We start from the raw sequence: 17,678 nt of genomic DNA, 5'->3' as shown, positions 1-17,678 counted from the left end.
ATATATTATTATTATTTTTTTTTATTATCTCCATGTAACATTTCATTTTATTTTATTTTTTAAGCTAAAGAGACTATGGCCTTCTTGGGAATGGTTTGGATTTCATCCTTATGTCTCTAGCAACTGTCTTAGAGCTTGGTACGTGGTGACTTTCATGCTTATTTCATTTAATTGAGTTAGTCCTGCACTGCCACATTACTCCTCTTAAGCTGACATAGCCAAATTATTGAATGCCCTGAATGTGCTGGGAAGGAACATGAAATGTGGCCGGACCAGGGGTCAATCCAACAGGAGGTGATGGTATATGTGCCAGGTAGGATGGCTTCAGGTGGTGGTGTCAATAAATCTTCCTTCATGCTGTGGAACATTTAAGGAATCATCCAGGTAGCCTAAATCTTTGCCAGTATTACTGAAGGAGCGGGCAGCAAATGTTTCAGATTCCCTTTGATGAGCTTTGTCTGTTTTATAGAAAAGGGGCACACACAAAATGATTCTGTGATGCCATTTTTCCTTAGAGATAACCCAAGCTGGTAAGCATCAATAGTAAGTTGAGAATATTTACCACTTTGCAATTTTTACTACAGTAAATGAAAACATCCTTTTAATCATGAATGGAATCTGCTCCTATAAGCTATGATCTTCTGTTTCTCTGTGAATTTCAAATTTAAAGAATTCCTGGCTCATGAAACTTCTGTATAAGCAGAAACCATTGTTCATTATATAATGTGAAAATGTCTACTGCAATTCTTTTGCCCTGTTGCTAACAGAGAATTCAAGAATTTTGATTGGAGGAATGGGCCTATTTTGCAATTTGTTTTAATCCTGTGGCAGTGTTATGAGATTCAAATCACTTCTTAAATGTATTTCTTTTTTGTATTAGAAAAAAAATGTTTATAAAAGTCCTCTTTACTATATCTATCTTTACTATTAGGATAATTCATTTAAGTCATTTTAAACAATCATAACAATTTTATATCGTATTTATTTAGTAGCATTAATTGATAAGTCGTAAAGTCAAATTAGTGTATTGAAATAAAGAATACTACCATGTATCTCACAATATGCTTTCTGTTCCTGGTTTACAAACTTGAAAACTAAGGAATTAGATATATTATTCATCAAGGTCATTTAAGACAATACTGCTCCTGTGGAAATCATTACTACTTCCTAGATATTTCTACCCCTTCTGTCTACCTTTAAATGTTTTCCATGTTAGTGAATGTAACAAGCTCATATATTTAATAAGCTAATTTATAGATATGGTCTTTCCGTTGAAGATTCATTGTTTAATTGGTAATTTGAATGACTTGCTATTTTTTATTAATTTTATGTATTTATAGTTATTTTTCTTATTAAATTATTTATTTGTGTGCACATACACAAAATTTGCACATATGTAGATTTTTTTCAGTTCACAACTTTTGCATCCTCACCCTCAGCACCTCATAAGAACTTGAAGGTAACTTGGTTTTCTGCTGATTCTTTCCTTCCATTTGGCAACCATTTTACTTCCCTGTTTTGAAGTGATGCAGTGAGAGAAAAATGGCTGCCTTTTGTTTATTTCCTTGTACATTAGCATGATGACATCATCAAGGGTATTAATTACAATATACATATCTTTAAGAACCCAGAGTCAGGTATAAGCTGGAACATTTTGTTTTCATTTTTCTTTTAATGTCCCAAGGTTTTGTAGCTTTACTGTAGCTCTTGTGTGCAGAGGGAAAAACGAACATGAGCATTTTGGAAGAAATGCATGAAAATGGTGACATTTAAAATATATTTAAGTATTTGTTTTAATGTTAAGAAAAACCCGCTATATAAGTCATGAAACATTCTAGGTCAATGCTAACTATTCCAGATAATATCATAATGAAAGATGTTATGACATTGTATTTAAAGGCTGGACTATTTAACTATACTTGCCCATTCTGGATTAAAAATTTTATTGACAATAAAAAGTTTATATTGTAATATTTTTCCAGAAAATAATTTCTAATTGATTGATGGCTTAAGTAGTATTGTGTGTGCATTTTAGAAGATATGCATATATATAATATATGTCCATTCTTTTTAAATTTATTGAGTTTTTCACAAGCATTGTTAAATGTACTGTATATCTAGCCATAGAGAAAAAATTATTTTATGATGATTATTTATTATGCTTCTCACTTTCCTTTCTGTGGTTTTTGCTGCACTTTGCATGTATTGTCCTAAGATTTTCACTGAGACAAGCAACAAGCTTTCAACTAACAATTCAGTTCAGACAGATTGTTAAAGCAAAAGGAAATAGATTTTTTCATTAAATTTCAATAATTAAATAATTTTTTAATTTGGAAATCCACAACCCATTTTCCATTTCAGGAAAACAATTTTAGATAATTTAAAAATATTTTAGGAAGATGACGGTCTGATTTCATATACATATATAATTACACACAGACATCTATGCAGTAGAAAATTCCTGTAAATATTGAGTAGTCTCTGCAACTACTTGTTAGCACTGCAATTAGATAAGGTAAGCCATATGCTTTATTGAGATAAGCTGTCTAAAATAAGTTACTGCAATTTTAAGAATTAATATGAACCATATGTCCTATAGATCTTTAGCTTGAAATCGTCATTGTTCTTTTAAGGCAGCTGTTCTAGGAATGTGTCATCTTTTGAGAAAAATAAATTAATCATCCACCTCATTTATATACATCAATACCAGAGAGTCACTCTCATCTACCTTATCAGAAAGAATTAGTATATCTCTTTTTATTCGTATATACAGCTTTTAGTGGTTGAGATTTTAATTGGGGAGATTTGAGGGAAACAGCACTCATTCTTTTAAGAAAAAAGAAAAAAAATACCAGCAATCAAAAGGTTAAAACATATTGTCAAATCATGTATTAGAGCAAGGCTCTTTAATAACATTTGAGAAAGCATAAGGTAGGAAATGGCTTTTTTGCAAATTCTCTTTCCTTAAATTGTTTTTTCCAGCTTCCTACTAAGATAAAATCAGATAACTTTTTTGAATGCTTGTTCAAAGATTTTCTATAATAATAAAAAAAAATCCTGTGCTGGGTTTCCATAAGTTGTGCTGCATTAATGACTTAGAGCAGCTCCCTAATCTGTTATTTCTTCCTCCTAGTAGACCTTAGCTGATAAAAATATCCATAAACTCAGTGAAGTCAGTGGCACGCCTGGCTTTCTCAGACAGAACTCCATGTGATCACACATAGGCAGCCTCAGTGAGGCTGATGCCGTGCAGCAAGCAGTAGGTAATGAGTCTTTGTGCAGAGTGAAGCTCTTGTCGCTGAACAATAAAGCATATGGTACCAGCAATAAAACACAGGGCTGGAAATTTAAGAAGATTCTGCTGAACCAGGAAGAATGGTGCCTTCCGTGACGCTGACACATATTATAAAATGATAATCAATTTATTTGGGATCCTAATGAATAAAGAGTACAAGAATTAAGACTACGGCTATTTGAACAGGTTGGTGATTTTATAAATTCCTCCAACACTTCCTTGTGTTTGATTGCATTTAAATTAGGATGGGGTGGTGTGTGTGTTGCCTTAAACAAAAACTTTGCAAGGTATCTGTTGTGTGTAACACAACAGATGCACTTGAACTGACCCAACATGATCAGATTTTTGATGTGGTCAGATACAGGAGAGAAATTTTGATATCATTATATTAAGCTGCAAAGTTATTCTATTTAAAAATGCATGGGCAAGAAAAATTTCATCTAGTGGTTTCTAATTTTGTATGTATGCAGAAACAATATAAAAATACTAATAATAGCTCAAATGAAAAGGTTCAAACGTATTTTTTCCAGCATTAAAAAATTATGTATTGAAATAGTTTACACCTTATAAATTAATCATTCAAAATTTATTGATGTTTTTTAGTATGCTACAAACAGGCTTAAAATACTGAGAAAAAATGCAAAACAGGAAAATATTAAATAATAACTATTTCAAATGTAATAGTAATATGTTAATATTTATCTGTGTTAATTTGTTTGTGCTTTTTTATTTTCCATGTTATATTTTTTTGACAAATGGATACGATTATTACATAAAACCATTTCTTTCATAGACATTATTAATTCACATAGGAATAGAACAAGTGAATTTAATTCAAAAAACAAGAATGGACTAATTATGTAATGCTGCACATTTCTATTGGTTCATCATTTAAAAGGGGGAATATATACCTTCACATCTATTTATAAAAATACGTACGCACATGATCTTTATCTAGAAAATAAGCACTTCGTAGGTTTATGAGCAATATAGAAGTTTCTGCGTCAAATAGACTGCTGTGTATAGGAAGCCAAGGGAAGAAATAACTAGTAAGCAATAGTCCAGCACTAAATATCTTTCCCAAAGACAGACAAACATTACTGCTACGTGCATCTTTAAATATATAGGTTAACTTTGTTCTACATTTTTACTGCTGTATTATTTTAAAAGCGTCCTGGGACCTAAATTCTTTACCATTCATTTTGAACACCATTTAGGATGATGGTCTCCAAGGCATTTGGGCACATTTAACATTTTCCAGAATTACTATAGTGACTTCACGTTTTTGTATAGTGCCTAATATAAATTTATGCCCGTAAGACGCTGTTTAAACCACTACAAAAGCAATAGCCATGTGACTGATTGTATGTATAATGCATATTTAATGTTTTTTAAAAGCTGTGTCTCTGAAACAAGAGAAGTTAATGAAAATTTTAAATTGGCCTTCCGCATGTATTTAAATGAAGTATTTGACTATTTGGGTTTCCTTGGTTACCACAGTCGCTGCAGACAGCTTCTTTTGGTGGGGATAGGGTAACTGGAGAACAGGGCTCGGAAACAAACGGTGAAATTATGTATCCATTAATAGAGCGGGGGAATGTCAGCCCGCAATGCCCGTGCCCACTCCCCACGGCGCATCCCCGCTCCCCGTGAGTCAGGTGCCCTGGCAGGACTGCGGCTGCACAGTCCTTACCCAGCATTCCGCCTCTGCTGCTGGAGCCCAGCCGGAGCCTTATGCAAATGAGACCAGCTCCCAGGCTTTGACTGCAGAAGCGGGAGGAGGGGGGCAGAAGGGAGTTCAAAGGTCACAGAGCTGGTGGAAAGCTGGCTCAGTTGCCTGGAAAAAAAAATGTACACAGGGCTTCTCTGCAGCAGTGTTTTGCAGCAGTTCGATGAAGTGTGCTTTATTTCGGAGAGCGAAGATTTTGCAGCTGGTGTGCCGTAGTCACTTAGAGTGCGTGCAGGTACGGTGACATTTCCTGATGCGCCTAGGTTTATTTCCATGGAAGCCACCGATGGCGATTGGCCATTTAAATTCATTGTGGCAATTGGCAGGGTATTCCTAGTTTTGGGGGTTTCCTTAACTGCTAATTCTTTTTTTTTCTTTCTTTCTTTAATGTTTTCACTGTTTGAAATTTGGATTTTTTTGTTCTGATGGAATAATCTCGTGAGAAAAATTTGGCTTTGGATTTAGAAATAATTTCATTTTCTGAGTAAGTTTTTGGTTGTAGACAGCTATCTGAATTGAAACCTTGAGGTAAACATCAACTTACATCTTCTAGTGGATTCTCAGATTTTTTTAGGGAATCTGTTTGAAGTCAGAACTGAGTTCCTAGCCTAAGAGTCTTATGAGGTATCTGGAATTAAATAATAGAGTTCTTTTGTTCATGTCCCATATAACACCATAAGGATAGTTTTAATAAGTTGTATTTTCATTACACTGTAAGAGAGCATTTTGGTCTTGAGAGTGTTTGTTCTATAGTTTATTGTTATATGTCTTACCAGAGAAATAATTTCTTATTTCTGGGTTAGAGCCCTTAAATCTGCCTTTGATTTTGCTAATTGTTCTTAATTTTCTTTGGGACTTTCAGACAATGCTTTTTGAATTCAGCATGTTCAATTTCCTATGACTTTTCCTTTCAGTTACATTTGGATAGTAAAGTGATCCTCGTAAATGTCACAGACAGGACAAAAGTCTTTTTTTCCCATCCACTAAATATCACACTTTTGTAAAATGTGAGATTACATCATAGTAAAGTCTGTCCTGCACCAAACAGATGTGTACTCGCTTTTATTGTTCATATTGTTTCTCAATTTTCAAAACATTTTAAAATTAATTTAAAGTAGCACAATACAATTATGTTTATCCATATCACTATAAAATTTAACTGTATAAACTCAGCAGTTGCAGTGGTGATTAGAAGAAAATATTATTTTTATTTGTATTAGCTGTCTATATTACAGGTTGTAAATGTATCAAATATGTTGAAAAATTTGAAGCTACATAGCATTTAGTTATGACATTACTGCTTTTTTGCTTTTATATGTGTATAAGATATTTAAAAACTAATTTTATAATGTTTGCATGCAAAGGACTGGTATATACTTAGATAAACTTATTTATCTTCTTTGCACTGGAAAAGAGATGTTAATTCTGTTATAATGATTAAGACACGCTAGTTTGGTGACAGTATCTTTTATTTTAGTGAAGGAAGGGGGGTTGAGGGTGAATCAAAACAGGAAGATGGCTATTTAAAACAGTGAAGGACAATTATTTCAAATATTTATAAAATTCACTTTGTAGTGATTATCATCACCAGATTCTCACTCTTTATCGCTCCTTGGGGACATTGTGACATTTATCCAGGATCCTGAGATTAATAAAGGGTAAAGGAATCTGTGTTTTGTATGTTTTTAAAAAAATGCAAAAATTGCCATTCTCCTAAACACTTTATCTTTTGAAATTTTCAGTGACTTCAACCAAAGTGAACATATTTTAAATTAATTGCTTCCTTTCTCAGTTGTTCAGAATATACTGACTTCTGGTCCAAACAATGCTTGGAGATTTCTGCTTTTATATGTATATATATATATATTTTTTTTAAATATATATATATATAATATTGCACGTATTTTATATGTTCAAAGTCGCAAAGTGACTCATACTGTTCAATTATATTTAATCTAATATTTTAAATTAGAAATCATCCTACCTTTAGCTCAGGTAGTACATGAGGTTTGTGTCTACTGACCTCTGTGTGTGCTTACGGCAGAGGGAGGAAAGAACCAAGGTTAATATTCATTCAGGCAGTCAGATACTTTTAACTTTTTCAATGCAATTGCTACCAGTAAGCATATTCTGAATATAGAAGTAAAAACACAGGACAGAGAAAAAAAAAGAGCTCATGAAGATTCTTGGAGAAAACGTGCTAATAGATAAATGTGAAATAAAGAGAATTGTTGTGTTTCTGTGAGCCACCAGAGAGCTATATATGTCCTGCAGCTAATTTATGGCTTTGAATATCCTAGATAATTTATGTCTATGCAAATTCACTAAAAACTTTGAAGTCTTTTTGCATTAGATTGAGCCATGCTACTTCCATATAAATCTCAGCAGCTTGTACATTGTAAGCTCATGGTCTGGGTATCTAAATATATATTTAAAAGAAGTATTTGTGTAAAAACAATTGAAATCAGATTTGAAAAGTAAGAGAGTAAACAGAGTAATCTAAAAAGAAATCCTCAGGGATATGCAGTTAGTGTACTTAAAGAAGTAGTGTTATATCGACTTCAAAGGAATCTTTAAGGATTTTTTAAAACTGAATTTCCTACTTTCTGATTACTAGTCTGTCTTTGTCATCATTTGAAACTAGAGACCATATTGTAAGCTTGGAAAAGATTTTAGGGCAAACATGTTGTTCTCAGTCTAGCAGCATGGTACATAGTCTGAAATCTACAAATAACTATTGTCATCTCAAAATCTCATGTGTAGGTTTTAAGTTTTATTATAGCTTTGCTTGTCCTTCTGAACTCCTGAAGTCTATGAAATAGAAAGAAGAACCAAATGATTTATAAGATATAAAAAAAGAATGCTCAAAGTAATTATTGAGTATTCAAAAACAATTATTATTTTAACATAGCATTTCATAAGAAACACTCAAAATAAACAATTACCTTTTGATTGCCTATGCTAGAATTTAAATAAAATTGTATCAGTTTGTGAAAAAATAAAAGCATAATGAAACTACAAAATGTTTTTAAACATCTTAGACCTATAGAAATCTTAGACCTATAGAAATACTATAATGATATTTTATCTAGTATAGTTGGAAAACTCTATACAACATAACCCAATTTTCCAAATAGCTAAAATTTATGACTACTAATCATTTTAAAAATACTAATAACTTTCACTGGTACCAAATATAGAACAAATCATTCTGTTTTGTTGAAAAAGTGGAATTCAACTTAGAACTTTTAATGACACCAGAATTATTATCTCCATTATTTTATTCACCTATTACAAAATACAGAACTGTTCCCCAACTGTTCTTCTACACCAAAAATCCTCTTACTACAATAAGCTTTCCTATGTAATTTTGTATGCTTCTTAGAAGTTAACTGGATCCTTTCTCATGTTACTATTTATTATTTTTACCTTAGTCCTTACTCCTCTTCTGAGAGTAATTTAAACACCATTTTTTTTTTTTTTTTTACCAGGGATTGAACTTGGGTCCTTGGACTTGTAAGGCAGGCCACCGAACCGCTGAGCTAAATCCCCAGCCCTAAACACCAATTTTGTGGTCTTTGTTTTACATTAAATTATAAATCACTTAGACTTTCTGGGCAAAGGGAGAGAAATAAACATGCCTCTATACTTTTCTTGTACACTAAACTTCTGGTACATACACCTATATAGTATAATGATCATAGGAACAGAAAAGAGGCAAATTTTATTTTTAGTTTTTCTTGTGCTCAGGAAAATGAATATTATTGAAATTCAAAATACATGAGAAATTATTCTTGTTGATAAATAGGAATCTACTTTTAAACAATTAAAAATAATTTGAAATTCCTTGATACTTTCTCGAGAAATGAGGAACCTAACAACTATAAACAACAAAAACAAATGAAACAAAGAAAGCAGCCTTTTGCTGACATTTGACTAATCAGTGGTGCCAGATATTGTCATCTTTTGCCAATTTTAGGAACTGTATGTAGCCTGTCTCACTCCCAAAGGCTTTCTCCACTGGGCAAGTTGGGAAGAGTTGTTGCTTGGGCAATTTTTATCTGCATGTCAACTTATGAATCCACATATGCACGAAGTAATGCATTTAGTTGTACATGTACATGTTTATGCTTTTATTTTACCCACTTACAAACAATGAACATAAGATAATGAGCCATTAACCCTCATTTCTTTGAAAATTCACAGCAAATAATGCCATGTATGTGTTATGATATATAAGACAGCTAATATCATTTCAGTAGGTACAGTATTCTCATGCATTCTGAAGAACTTTGGAAATCTGAAGGGGTGTTGATTCCTCGAGGTTAGTGTTAAAAGATACTGTATAAGAATAAGAACTAGTTCAAAATATTTGGGGAATAGCTTCACATGCTGGTCCTCTTTTGAACATCAGCATTTGAAATGGTCTGAGGACTCCCAAAGAAACCCGAGTCATGTGTGTAACACAATAGGACCTTGTAAATACAGGGCAACTCAAGAACAACTAAAAAGATAGCACATAAAATACTGTAGCTTTTTCTCTTGATAGTAAGTACTTTTATTATATAGTTAATTGTGTGTGTGATTTCAGGCTACATCCTGAAGTATAAAGAGGCTGAATTGTGGAAAGAGGAATGGTTGAGAGCTCAAGTTTAAGTCCCAACCTTATGTCATTTCTAAGATATGTTCTGCAGTTCACAAACCATGTGGTCTTAGGCAGAGTATCTTAAATCTGTAAACATTATCTCTTTATCAGAAAAGTAATAATAGTTGTTATATCAGAGCGCTTCATGAATGGTATGATGCATGGCTGGCACGTAAGAAGACCATTTATAAATGAATGCTAATATTAATAATTTTCAACTCATAGGAGTTGATTCCTTGGTGCTGATAAACAAGTTCAGCTTGAGTCTATGGTTAAGAGAACTCTGGTGGAACACCTTAAATTTCAATGGATGGAGAGATGAGTTTTCCAAACTTAGAATGGTACCAGAACTTTACTGGAGGTTACACCAGGTAGATTTGAGAACTAGTACTTAGAATTCAGATGAGGAAAAAAGAGAACAAGATAGTCCAGTGGCTTTATAGATACTTTTAATCTTTCTAAGTAGAAGCACAATCTTCAAAATAACTTCAGATATGATGTTGCAATATGTACATGTCTGATGTCTCGTTTCATATCCATTATTGCTTTTCAAATTTCCATCTTAGAACACTACCACTTTTCCTTGTTGACTTTGTACAATTCAAAGAGAAAATTTTCATCTCTATTTCATCCAGAGTTTCTGTCTTATACATAGACTATAAACTGTTTTATTTCAGAGGAAGCAAAGGGTATGTTAGGTTCTACCTAATAACATAAAAGTGCTAGTTTGTTTGATCATGAAATCATTTTTATGACATTGATTTATTGCTGTTTTAAACTTCTTGTGAATCATAATTAAATATTCAGCTATATTATATCAATTGATTTAGTCACACCTTTTTTCAAAAAAAATTTAGAAAATATATCTACATTTTCGCTTACAAATTATTTTAATAGTAGCATACTTCAAAGTAATTTTTTTATTAAAAATATACTAATAAGTTTTGGATAAACTGGATGAAAATCTTGACTCACATTTTTGGAAGCTGTTTGAAGGGTGAAACTTCTCAAAACACTGATTTCCAGCTCTTAAAAGATAGTATGGCTTTGTTGTGACTCATTTCTATTGTGAACAAGATTCAGTTTGTGCTAGTAAGACATTCTCTGAGACTTGAAAAATCCAGGTATTTAGTCTTACACTGCATATTATTTTTACTAATTGCTGCCTATGTCAGTGTCAGATGCAGGTGGAATAACTATTGTTCTTTGCCTTAGATAGTGAAAATCTGTACCTTGCCTGCGGTGGTGATTCATGTTAAAGAATGTCTAAAGTAGTTTTTTTCAACTTGTTCTTTTTTTTAAGTCTCCTTTATTGTCTGTGTACTATCTTTGGCAAGATTCCAGTGCTTAGATGAGAATGTTTCTAAAGTTGGCCTTATTTTCTTCTGACTTCCACTTTGGAATACTTTACTAGGGAAATGTATTTGTAAAGTTCCTTTTTCTCCACACTCTTCTGATGTGTCCTCGGAAGGAAAAGGGTATCATATTTGCTTAAGTACCCTTTTATCTACACTAATTAGCCTATTTTATTATTCAATCAGAAACTTTCTAAAAGTATGAAGAGAAACTTTTTGAGTGCTAAGGAGGAAAAACAATGTAATATTGGACTGTGGCAATAATAATAAGAGCAAATTCTTTCTCATCTGTGTGACCTTTTTTTCATTAATGGGATAAGGCTTTCCAGTTGTTCAAGGAGTTAGGCTAAGCACTCTTCTTTAGTCTTACCATCAAGCATATAAAATAAATTTTTCATGGATCTGTTACTTTTGTTAAAGTAACCTTACAACAGGCATCTGATGAATTTTCAACAGTTTTAAAAGGTTACCATGTTCTTGATTGGTTTTTCTTTGCCCTGGCTAACTAAAAGTACATCCTAAAAATTAAATTTAAGGAAGGATTTTTTTTCTCCCAGACTAGTATGGATTTATTTATACCATTTTGCCAAATGATGATCAATGTTTGAGGCCAAGAAGCATCAAAGCCAAGTTCTGGCTCTCTTACCTGGGCACTAATCCCAGTGGTGCGCAGTGCATGGAACACGGAGGACGTCTTGGGAACCTGTTCCCCAGAGAGTCTCCGAGAATCTCTCACCATTAGTAAGTCAAGCAGCCATTTGTCCCTTTACCAACAGGCAGAAGTCCTCTTACTTTTCTTTTTCAGTAGTACAATAGCCATATGAACACAAAATTTTAATAGATCAATTAATATATACCAAATTAAAAAAATAATTAAAGAAATATATCCCTCAAGGGACACAAGGCCTTGATTATTTAGATTTCTGTTAAACCTTTAAGATACAGATAATTACCTAATATTCTTAAAAACCTCAGATTGTGTTTTCAATACATAATAAATACATTCATCACAGGCAATTGGTACATATGAGTATCTCACTTGATCTTTCTCACTTTCTCTTCCCATCCTCTCCCTGCCATCTCTTCTGGTCCTCAGGTCCTTTGATGTGATTTGCCATTGTAGTTTGCACCAAATGAAGGGAGAAGATATGAGTAATGAGATAATAGCTCATGCACAGAGGCCTGTGTCTTTGTCATTCTCATCCAGACAATGGGGACTACTTTGCATCAGTCTATTTTTCTAGTCAAAACCTCCCTTTTATTTTCATAGATGTGGAAACTGAGACTCAGACAAGTTATCCTCTTACTTAAAATTGTCATTTGTCAATAGCTGAGCCAAATATGGCCATGCATTTACTAAGCAAGCACTGAGAGACATATTCGATCTCCTAAGAGATGAACAGCCAAATGTGAGAAAACGTAGGGTAAGCCAGCAAGTATAATATTGGGTAATAAATACTTATGGATGCATGAACAGGTGTTGTGAATACAGACATCGCTATCCCAAGTTGGTGCTACCCAGGGAATAGTTAGAGAACAGAGTCTGACCTGAAACCTCGAGCAATTGATCTAGACTTCGAAAAACTCAGTTTCCTTTATTAAAACTGCCCAGGACCGGAGATTTAGCTCAGTGGCACCTGCCTGCCTTGCAAGTGCAAGGTCCTGAGTTTGATTCCCAGTATAAAAATAAAAGAAAGAAAGGGGGAAAAAAGTGCCTTATAGGATTTGAGAGGTTACACTGAATGGGTACAAAGTATCTGGCTCACAGCAGATGCTTCTAAATGCTGACTAAAATTACTGTAAATAGCATGAGGCAATGTAAACTTCTTTTGTTTTTCTGGGAAAGTGTACTTCAACCTAGAACCATTCGTGTCAGCAAACCACAAAGTCCAGATAAGACCAGTTTGGGCAGTTGTTTAAGTGTATGTGTCTCCAAGAAAGTATTGACATTCCCAGGAGATGCAGCAGGCCCTTTGGCGCACACCCAAAGAAAACGAGAAAGCTCCAGGGAGCCGTGTTCTAGACAGTGGGTTACCCTGCTGATAGAGGGAAAGGAGGCAACAGATTGGCCAACCTCTTTGACACTTTGAACTAAGATGTTTACAACTAATCATTTTTTTACATTCTGGATACCCACCAAAGCCAAGGAAACGATGGCTACCAGAGCAAATGTTCTTGACCTCTAGAAATCTGTGAAGAGGAGGCATGTGTTTGGGCTTACGTGCATTTTTTTCTGGGGAAAGTGTTCATGTCTTTCATCAATTTATGAAACTGCAAAAAACATTGAGATTTACTACATAAGCAATAACTCAAATCTTTAATTTAAAGTCACCGGTAACTCTGGCATAAGGATTTCATATATAATTAGGAAACCCCACAACCTTCTTTCGCCAACAGTGACATTTACTGGGTATCAGTGCTCCCTGGGTTCTTGGCTTAAGCAGACACCTGGACAAGAGAGGTGCATTTGGCCGACTTGTACTTCTCGTGTTGGCAGTTCACCAGCAGCATTTTTCACACTGCTAGTGTCTGGTGGAAACACCGTACAGGATATTACCTTGTAAAATCAGTGCCAAATCCCTCTCCTCTTGGCGGCAGACATGCTAGTTTCTTGCCAAATGGACGTAGGCAGAAATGGCCCTAGCATTGTGGAAAAAGATACCTTTCCTTAATTTTTTTTAGAAAATCACATAAGCATTCTGAGAATATATAGAGAAATAAATGTTGGAGCATTGTTTTGCTCACTCAGTAGTCTATTTGAGAAATGTAGAATGATGCTTTATGTTTTAATGAATTATTGCATTGCACATTGCTGTTAAAATTTTTCCCACATACATGTGTATTTTTAAATAAAAATACTTTGCATTATCATAAACAGTTTTAGTTTACTGGAAAAGATCCCAGCGGCAGAGGGTATAGTATACACATACTGAGTTCTAATCCAGGCTGGCAGAGAATTTTTGAATTATTTATCTTTGAAATTTGATTTCTTTAAGTATAAAATGAAGATAATATCTCCAATGTTCCAAGTTTAATAAGATATGCATTGTAAAGTAACTACTCATAGTAGATCTCTAGTAATTTAAATTCTCTTTATCTTTCCTATCCCTTTACATAATGGTCTCTTGTATTTTCTGGTTTACTAATTTTATACCAGTAAAAGAAACATGAAAATATAAGTGATATAAATAACATTACATTAAATGTTGGGAATAAATAATAGAATAAATAAAACAAACAACTGTATACAGCTTCTCTGCTGGTTTTGAATGAATAATAAGTCCCCACTTTCGAAGTACTCTTACAGGAAGTATCTGAAACCAAGCTGCCCATGGCTGAAACAAAGAACTGGTAATACTAGCAAAGAGAAAGTCTTCTAAAAGACACTTGGAATTTTATTTTAAATGTAAGTCATGTCAGAAAAATACGATGAGGAAGGAGCTGGAATTTAACTCAGTGTCACTGCACCTGCCTTATAAGTGCAAGGTCCTGAGTTCAATCCCAGCACGAGAAAAAGAAAAAGAAAAAGAAAAAGAAAGAAAGGAAAATACAATGCCACATAATACTCAGCATCGAAGAGGAATTCTTTATCTTATCTAATGCCAGCTCTGCAGAACACTATAAGAGTTCAAAAACTAAGAAAGAATAGAAGGAAATGAATTCATTGAAGGACTAAGCAAAGTTTATACATCCAGCCAAAGTCCTTGGAAAAATCCAAGAATTGTTCAGATATTACGAAACCTGTCAAAGAAATAATTTATTTCAAGAAGGGTATTAGAATAACGATTATTTTATTTGGTGGAGACTTTAAACTGTCATCAATATTTGATTAGTGTCACAGATTACTCAAAAGTACAGTTTAAAAATTTGGATATGAAAAGAATTTAATATAAACTAACTTCAGGCTAAGGTATTCCTGCCATCACAGTTGAGCCTTTCACCAGCATTTTTTAAAAGTGAAACTTAAAGAATAACTTTATTAGTACATGTTTGCAGGACATAACAATTACATTCATTTTGGGGAATCACTACATGTACCTAATACATCTCATTTCTTTCCCCCTTCTCCTCTAACCTCCTCTTTCTTTCTGCCAGTGTCAGATCTATTCATTTACCTTATAAATCTTTATAAAGTTATTGTCAGACAAACAGATGAACAGTGGGGCTAACAGGCTAAAAACATATGAAACACAAAAAACAATTACACGAAATCGAGACACATTCCATCAGCCTGCTGTAGTAGCTCTCTCCTCATCATTTGAAACTGGAAGAAACAACAAAATACCCCTAATGCTAAACAAGAAAAGCTTTTCCTATGTGACTCTACCCAGACACTGGTACTTCCTGTGCCCTGAGTCTGTTGCTGATTGAAATGAGCACCTTACATCATCAGGTTCACTGGAAGGAAACTCATTTGTAACTTCTTAGCACTTTGTACTTGCAGAAAGAATTTGTTGGAGAATACAAAATAGATTATCTTGTTCTTTGACAAATCATGAAAAGCATCGCTCCCCTGTGCTACATTGTAATGCAAGTTGTTTTACTTGGCCCCTGATCCTGCTGTATCACTAAAGTGGAAGGATCTTTGTTACTAATCTTTGTGGTAAAGGATGACTTTCATACTGCTTAACCGTAAAACTAGCAACACTGAGGAAAACCCAGTCTATCAGGTAAAAGTGAACAGAGGGGCTCTGGATGCCTCCCATTGCTCTTAAGGGAATACGCCCTAAGTATAGATGTTCTACACAGCTCCAGGAAATAAGAAACCATGAGATCAAATGCTCCTAGAACTCAACAGGAACTATACCCCTTGATTCATTCTGCAACAAAAAAAGCAACACCTCACTGAAGGATCACCCAAATATCATAAGGAAATATTTGCCTGGCCAGAATTACTTCCTTTGACATTCATTTCTTCCTGCTCAGAGATAGGCAGGCCTGTCTTTAACTCACAACCACTACTCACCCCCTCATTTTTTCCAAGTATTTGCTAAATTCATGATTCACCTTAATGACTTGAAATGTCTTACTGTGTTTCAGCTGATTGGTAAAGGACAGGAAGAGAGTTTTCATGTGCGTGATTCAATCCTGTAGGTGGCTTTTCTGATGTTGATTGCATATTCAATTTACTTTCTCACTGACAGCAATTAGGAAGAATGTCAGATCAAAGTATAAAGTTCAGCTAATTTTGAGTTTTATATAAACGAAAAATAGTTTAATTATCTTCCAAATATGATTTATTTCTTTTTACCTGAAATTCAAATTTAACTAGGTATCCTACACTTTGATTTGATATATCCAGCAATTATGGTACTTTTACGACCAAGGTAACCTGATGGCCAGGACTGAGGGATTTAGGATTCTTACGGCATGATTTTTGTTGTTCTTTCTTTACAATAGATAAAACATTAGGAAATAAGGACAGAATAACAGATTAAAAATTAGATAAATATAAATGAAATAATAAAAATTATGAAAGTTGTGGAATATTTAAGCCATCAAGAGAGAGTAAAAATCTGGCATGGTAGCACACACTCATAACCCAGCACCTGGGAGGCTGAGGCTGGAGTTCTGCAAGTTGGAGCCAGCTTGGGCTCCATAGTGAAGCCCTGTCTCAAAAAACAGACAAATGAAAACACAGAGAAGAGAGAGAATAAAATGAGCAGTAACAAACCTATACCCAAAGTTTAGCTTCAGCCATTCTTCCAAATGTACTTTTGTTCATTTCATAATTTGTGTTTTTAGCCAAACTCTCTCTATTATTGTCGCCTTACACCCTCTGGATTCTGATACTTTTCCCATTGATCCCACTATTCTCTTTACCTTTCCAATAAGCCAGAAATATATTAAATGAAATAAGGGTACTCATAACCATAAAAAAACTAGTAGTCTTTGTTGGTCAATGTTATTTTTCTAACCACATTTTCCATAAGTGAGTGCAGAAGCTTCTAAACAATGGTTATATCTAATACAAATAGGAAATAAATAGTATATGTTTGTCAAGAAGAACATGTTAATAAGTGTGTTTATTAATGCTTTTAAAATAGTTTCTAAGTTAAATTTGGAAATAGATAAGAGACTCTGGATGCAGAGGAAGGGGAATCCTAAGCTGAGAACCTGGCAAGCAGGTAAATTCACATATTACATATCAATAAATTAAAATAATAAGATAAATCAGTGTTGGATAGGGAGAGAATATTGGCTTTGAAATGCAACTGAACTTACTCATATCTCTGAGATAGACTCTGGAGTACAACCACTGAATTTGGCTCCCTTCTTAGAATGTTTCCCTCAGCCCACTGGCCAAGGAGCTCGATGATCAGTGGACAGACACTAAACCCAACACAGGCAAAACGTTTCTCTTCCTTAAAAACATTACACTTGAGCTGTGATACATACAAAATCGTTACCGGACATGGTAACAAAAAAGTCTGGAGGAATGATCAAGAAATTTCTACAGCTGTAAGCCCCAAAGTTGTTCTATTCCGTGCATTTTCTAAGCTATGGCTCTCTGCTCTACTTTGGATTGCATGAAGTAGTCCAGCATTTTCCCAAGTCCTGTGCTTATGTTAGTCTAGAAGTGCTCTTTGTGTTGTCAGCAAAATGATAAATAAATAAATAATTGTATGGTGTTGTAAGGTCAATTTTATTTCT

General features: G+C 33.9%; 1 protein-coding gene across 5 annotated transcripts in view; it reads left to right on the top strand.

The window, feature by feature from the left end:
- The window catches only part of Csrnp3 (cysteine and serine rich nuclear protein 3), a 176,531-nt gene that overhangs the window by 82,497 nt on the left and 76,356 nt on the right, over nt 1–17,678 (top strand). Inside the window, exon 1 of one of the 5 annotated variants that reach the window (XM_010606884.3) lies at nt 3,233–3,481. The exons of 3 other annotated variants lie outside the window; for them this stretch is intronic. The gene's annotated coding sequence lies outside the window, so the exon portion shown is untranslated. Of the gene's footprint in view, nt 1–3,232; nt 3,482–5,044; nt 5,260–17,678 lie in introns of those variants that run through there. One more of the 5 variants, XM_010606885.3, reaches the window with a different exon arrangement.

Source organism: Fukomys damarensis, unplaced genomic scaffold (assembly GCF_012274545.1).
Source record: "Fukomys damarensis isolate Sample0158 unplaced genomic scaffold, DMR_v1.0_HiC HiC_scaffold_26, whole genome shotgun sequence".
Classification (NCBI taxonomy): domain Eukaryota; kingdom Metazoa; phylum Chordata; class Mammalia; order Rodentia; family Bathyergidae; genus Fukomys; species Fukomys damarensis.
This window is presented reverse-complemented; position numbering and strand designations above follow the sequence as displayed.